This window comes from Bidens hawaiensis, unplaced genomic scaffold, assembly GCF_021521415.1.
Source record: "Bidens hawaiensis isolate Kalapana, Puna unplaced genomic scaffold, B.hawaiensis_p1.1 tig00009959_1, whole genome shotgun sequence".
Lineage (NCBI taxonomy): Eukaryota > Viridiplantae > Streptophyta > Magnoliopsida > Asterales > Asteraceae > Bidens > Bidens hawaiensis.
The window spans coordinates 448,157-455,311 of NW_027491755.1; positions in this window are offsets into that span (position 1 = coordinate 448,157).

Below are 7,155 nucleotides of genomic sequence, written 5' to 3' on the forward strand. Positions count from 1 at the left end.
TGACAAAGACTGATGATGGTCTTGTTGATGTTCCTCCTGAGAGTCTATCTAGTCTATCTGATGCTGATAAACAACTGATGCTTACAGATGAAGAGGCATATGGCTATCTCAATATGATGTGACAAACTGAAATTTTTTTCCTTTTTCAGACAGCCATCGCGACGTGACACAAATTTTCGGGACGAAAATTCTTTCAACATGGGAATGATGTGACACTCGTCAATTTCAAGTTAACTTCGTTAATCCGAACTCCGTTAATTCAAAGGCAAGATCACACGAACTATGCAATTCTAGTTAACGCATATCTCATTACATTTAATTAGAGTTAAATGACACATGATAATCATTACATGAGTAGCCTTTCGGAGTTTCACCGAAACACACACGAGTTGACTCAAACCGTTGGTGAACAAACAATAAATATTATAAACAAATAATTGATATAAGTATGTGTTACATTTATGTGTAATTTGGTGCTTACATGTATAACCTCATATCATGAACGAAAAAGAAATAGCTTATGCTAGAATTAAACTAAACTAGAAGTCTAGGGTGTGATGTGTAACTTATATTATAATAATTAATATATAAACAACCTTAAATAAGCCCTAACTCTCTCCCCTCTCTCCCTCCCACTTACGACGGCAGCCCCCCTCTTTTTGATCGGCCGAAACACAACACACACACATACAATAACTTTTCAAGTCGTTGAAGATCAAAGGTTGCTAGCTAGGTAAATTGAACACCTTATCTAATCTATTTTATCAATTGTTTGCATGGTTAAACATGATAATTATAAACCCTAGATGCTAAATATGTTGATGTTGATGACCTAGGGTTGCATGCATGATTTTTAGTTCATAGGTTAATAGATGTTTGAGTTTTTGATGAAAACTGATGTTGGACAGATTCATAATTGCATGTTAAAACGACTGTAACTTGATGTTAATGATGTGTTTTGAAGTGATTATTGATTCTATGATGTATTAGGTCGAGTCTAGTTTCTAAAGAGTCTAAGTTTGTAATTTTTGGACATGTGAAAGTTAGTTTTTATTAATTTACAAATATGATGTGCAAGTATGTTTCGGGAAGCCTGCTTGTAAATTGTTTTGTAATTAGTACATCTCACAAACTACAAGATCAATTGAGTTGATTCCACTTCTGAAAGATAATAATTGGAGTGAGGAATCTAAGTCAATTGGCCTTGCATTAATTGGATTAACCATGTAGCGGGAATAGTAAATAACGTATGGTTGCGCATGATAATGACTGCTGTGTGTTTACTGTATTGTTTTGATCATTGTGAGGAAACCGTATGTAGTAAAAGTATAATTAAAATATTTTTAGAAACCTAACTCAAGTGTTCTTCTGTGATGATTTTTGGTGATTTTATTTACATGTTATGATTTATGAAATAGAGAAATCTTGATGTGTTAAAATATGTCTCGGTAACTTAGCTGCTGGATTCCTTGAGTTGACATGAAAAGTGATTTATTGATCGATGTTTGCTATGTGTTTGACATATTTGCCCTTGTGGGAGATAATTTATTGGTAATGTACCATAGTAACACTTAACACTGTACTTGTTCACACATGTAACTTATCACCAACGTGTCTGTCGAGTCGCACTTGTTTCACAATCGAACACATCTCATGCATAATTTTTATGTGTCGAGTCTATAGACTCACTCGTAGTTCAAACACTTAGAAATATCATTTTTTTTAGAGCACTAGTGAGGATTTCTGTGACGCACGCTTTTCTCGAATTTTTGTTAACTTCGCAAACAGTGAGTTTCACGGCCCATTTTACTCTTTAACGCTTTTATTAGGGGGATATAACATACTCCAATGATTTAGATTTTGTTACTCATTGTATATCACTTGTAAGGCTAAGTAGCAACAAACCAACTAAGTCCTTCTGAACATCGAACCGGTTAATATTTGGATAATAATGAGTCACCTTTGAGTAGTACTACTGGGTTTGACAAACCCCACCCAACTCTAAACTCGACTGTAGGTCGAGTGAGTGTAATTTTGGCTAACACATTACCATGGTCGTGGTTGACCTGGTGGCAAGGCAATAGTATAAACAGTCAGCTTCGGTGTCGAACACTTAGTAATACATGCTTGATAGGTTAGTTACCTATTGATATATAATTGACTTAACACTATCTGGTAACGCTAAAACGCAACTTAAATTTACTTAAACCTGTGAACTCACCAACCCTGTGTTGACACTTTTAGTATGTTTATCTCAGGTAGCCGAGGCGGACGAGCGGTATAGGACATGCATACTCTGAACTCTGTTGCTTTTACTTTGCATTAAGTTTTATCATGATAACTGTGTTTCTTTTGAGTCGTCCTGTGTGGCGCAACTATTTGCTTTACAATTTACGTTTCCGCATTTTTACTTAAGACTTATGTCTTGGTTGTTTTTGAAAATTTAATTTTGGTGTTTGATATAACTAATGATTCCGATCCTGTTAGTTCACACCCTCTGACGGTAAAACTCCGTTAGTGGATTTTGAGGGTGTAACAGTGCCTCTCTACTAAAATCACTGAAAGCATAATGTGCTACTGCAAAGGCACTTTGGGATGCCTTAGTGGAGAAATTTGATAGAATTTGGACATGAGCGAAAGCAGAATAGAGACTTTGAAAGGTGAATTCAATATGTTCAATCATGTTTAAGGGGACACAGTTTCATCACTCCTTAATAGATTTGAAACCCTGAACGCTAAAATGAGAAGTGTTGGTATCTTTTGGGATTCTTCTGAAATCAATAAGAAGTTGTTGAATTCATTACCTTACATGTGAAACAGCAGTGTAACTAGCATTAAAAAGAACAAAAAATCTGAACCCAACAACTCTTCTTCATTTGACCTCCACCATAAGATCATTGGAGATAGGATGATAAACTCCGAATGAGCAACCACGTCAGTTCATTAAACCATCTAGGTTTAGGGGTTGGATCAGCTTTTTTGAGTCAGTAACAACCTACCGTTCATGCAGTAGATGGGGTATACGGGGTTCAGTCTACGGTTCAAGTTGAATTCAATATTTGAATTCTTATTTTTACAAATAAGCCCTTCTAGTCAATATAAGTTAAACATCTAAATGATTGAAAATTTAGAAACATATGAAAAATTAGTTTGATGACTTTTTAAATTTATAAACATATGCATATGTATGTAACAAACTATTAAATTTAAAATCCGAAAATTTAAAAATGTCTCAAAAGCAATCACCAATTAATAATGTCTAGAGTCAAGAAATAAAGAATGATGTTTCGTAGTTTGATTTGGTTGAAATAGTTATTGGTTAAATGAATTATAAAAATATACACCTTTTTAAATTCTAACACTTATCATTAGAATTGGGGCTTAAAAGTTAACCGTCTTTCAACGTGTGCTGCGTGTGCTGCACAAATTTCATACTACCACATTTACATCATCAACTGCCAAATTTAAACTTCCATTTAAGCGCTTCATCCATTTCTACCGTGTCCTTTCCTCCCTATTCTCTTCTTCAAATTCTTCGTTTTTAATCACCACCAAAATCTGATACGTTAGTTCCGTTTTAATTATTTTATGTTCATGCAATTGATGCACTGTGCAATTTATGGATGGTTTATTAAACTTAAAATTAGAAAATTTAAAAATGTTTACAAAGCAATCACCAATTACGGTGTGTTCCCGAGTCTCATTTAATGAGGGGAGGGGAAGGAAAGGAGTAGAAAATGTTAAAATATCATGTTCTGGAGATTTTTTAAGGAGAGAATGAGAGGGGAGGGGTGAGAAAATACTAGAAAATTTAAACATATATTCATCCTCCCAAATTGGAGAGATTTGGAGAGAAAATCTTTTCAATTACTAAATTACCCTTAAAACTAATTTGTTTTTAGTTTTACTTAAAGGGTATGATAGTAAAACTATAACTTTCTTTTATTTTTCTCTCAACTCGGGAACACATGAAATATGTAAATTCCTTGATTTTTCTTTCCTTCTCATTAAACTCGGGAACACAAAAATAAGTTTTTCGTCTCCTTTCTTTTCTCTTCTAATTTCCTTCCCTCCCCTCGTTAATTGAGACTCTGTAACATAGTGTAAAGATGCCTCTAGAGTCATAAGTAAAGAATGACTAGACGAGTGTACACACGATGTAGCGGGAACACAGACCGTTGATAATGTTTTTGTTTCAGTTTTTAACAATTATGTTTCGGTTTTTGATGACAAAAAATCACTACTAATGGTTTAATTTAAAAACCATATCGCAAACATCGCCACGTAAAATTTTATTTATTTTTAATTAAAAAAACTGTAGCAATATTATATTCAAATTAAATAGGATAAAATTAACGTTTTTATGGTGCCATTTAAAAAAAATTATTAACACATGAAGATATTATGACTGTTTAAAAGTCGTGGGTGGAAGTTGGTTAAATGTGAAATTAAAATGAAATATAGTGTTAAAAGTTAAATGGTCAAGGTTATAGTTATTTAAATTTACAAAATTTAATTAAAGTTGAGAGGATAAGATTGCAACTATGTTTAAATAATTAGTTTTTTTTAGAACGACGACTTTCTTGTATTTAGGCTATCGCACTCTCTAAATTGGAGAGCCCGGATACTACTACATAAATAGGTATTTGCCACCGATTTTTTGCTATGAAAAAAATCCGTAGCAATTTTTGCTACGAATTAGCTACGGATCAGCTATGGACACATTTTGCTACGATTTTGCTATGAATATTCCGTTGCAAGAAAAAACCCGTAGCAAACTTGAGATAGTAAGTATTATAAAAATTAGTTCATAAAATCGGTAGCAAAATACATAGCAAACTTGAGAAAATAAGTATTATAAAAACTGAAATCCTAAGTTGGTAGAAAAATCCATAGTAAACTTAAGAAAATAAGTATAATAAAAATGATTCTAAAAAACTGGTAGCAACATCCATAGAAAAATAAAAAAAATTAATATTTAAAACTTTATAACATAAAGTTTAGTAAAATTCGTAGAAAATTTCGTAACAAATTTGAGAAAATAAAAATATTAACATAAAATTCATTACCAAATTGTAGGAAAAGAAAACAAATTTAAAACTAATTTTCTGAAATATGCAACGTAGCAAAATAACAGGGACCTTTGTCAACAACTATTATCGTAAACCTGCGTTTGAATACCTTAACACAAGTTGACATGCATAGTAATAAGTTGATAAAAAAAATAGTTTATCCTGCTTTAAAAAGAAATATATCATTTTTACCATAACTCCATAACGAACAAAAACCAGTAATTCAATAATAGAAAAAACCGATTTACATAAAAAACGCATTTGCTGTGGATTTTTGCTACAGAAAATATCGGTCGCAGTTATTGCTACGATTAGCTAGGACACATTTTGTTACAATTTTGCTACGAATATTCCGTTGCAAAAAGAAAAAAATCGTAGAAAAATCTGTAAAAAAAATTTAAGAAAATAAGTATCTTAAAAGTAACTCCATAATGATGGTAGCAAAACTCATAACAAATATGAGAAAATAAGTATTATATAAACGATTTCAAAAAACTGGTAGCAAAATCCATTGCAAACTTGAGAAAATATATATTATGAAAATAACTTCATAAAGTCAGTAGTAAAATCCATAGCAAACTTGAGAAAACACATATCATATAAATGATTTCAAAAAATTGGTAGCAATATCCGTAGAAAAATCAGAAAATAAATATTTAAAACCTCGTAAAATAAACTTTAATGAAGATACTATCGATACCGACTCAAATCGCGTTGGTTTGCCGCCGCAATGTTCGATGTTTTGTCCCTTTGGTTTAAATTTTATTATGTTATGTTTTGTGGCATACTCATTCATGGTTATGATTAAGTGTCGTTAATGCAAACTCAGTTATCTCAAACATTCATTTATGCATTTCACTTAATTAGGATTAATTTAGTGTGTTGGTTATTGCACAAACGTTCATATAGCGGTAATTCGGGAATTACCGAATCACGCTAATATGACTCCGAACGTTAGTGAAATATGAAAATAAAAAATCAAGCATATGTCATAAATTTATCAATGTGAATTACATGCCAAGTGATTATGTGTTTAGTTCATAGGTTGTTTCATGAAATTACAATCCATTGCGTGTAAGTTGTATGTGCTCGGCTTTTATTAATTATTTTTAACAAAAATATCAACGAGTCTTTATTTTATTAGCTTGAGTTAGTATTTTATTCATAATGTTTCGTTATGACCAGACTTGGTGTTAAAATTGCTCATTTGAGTCAAAACCCTAATTCTCCCTCCCACCATCGAGACTCCTGCCTCCATCCCTTTTTCACGATCTCAAACCATCAACAAACATAAGCATCTTCAATTCAATCTCAATTCTTGCAATTGGTGGTGTCTTTGACTGATTCTCATCATTCCTAACACTAGATGGTAAGTTTTATGCATTGATTTCATGTTTTTGATTAGTTATTGTAAAACCCTAGATGTTAAATCTATGTATTATTGATGATTATAATGTTAATTGATGTATTAGAACCCTATAGGTGACATAAACATGTTAGGGTTTGAGTTTTGATAACAACAGTTAGCTGACAGATTTGTTCTCGTTTACTGTTTGGTATGTAACTCGAATATAATTTATTGTTTTCGATCGATTCTTGTTTACATGATGTTCTAATTTGAGTCTAGTTTACAGAAAGTTATGATTTGTAATGTTTGGACGTGTTTTGAATGGTTTTTATGATTTTACAAAAACATGTATCAAAGCTAATAGGGGAGTCAAGTTCTGGTTTGTTTTCCCGACATCATAACTCTTTTATGATAAGTTCAAATGTGTTTGTTCTACTTCTGGAACTTCACATTTAGAGTTAAGATGTTATCCCAATTGGTCTTGCTTGATTTGAATTTGTATTGTGGCTTAACCAAGTCAACACTTTTGTTGCGCAATCTGGTGAACTGTTTGAACCTATCTGTAGTGATTGAATTATTTTATTTTCGTATGTAATATAAAATCATAATAAAAATAGTTTGAGAAACTTAGTCCATTTATGTTATTGTGGTAAAATTTTCATAATTTATTTCGATGATTTGCTCAGGTAATAAAATACACCTTTGCATGCTAAAATCTGTCTTGTGAATTCTGAA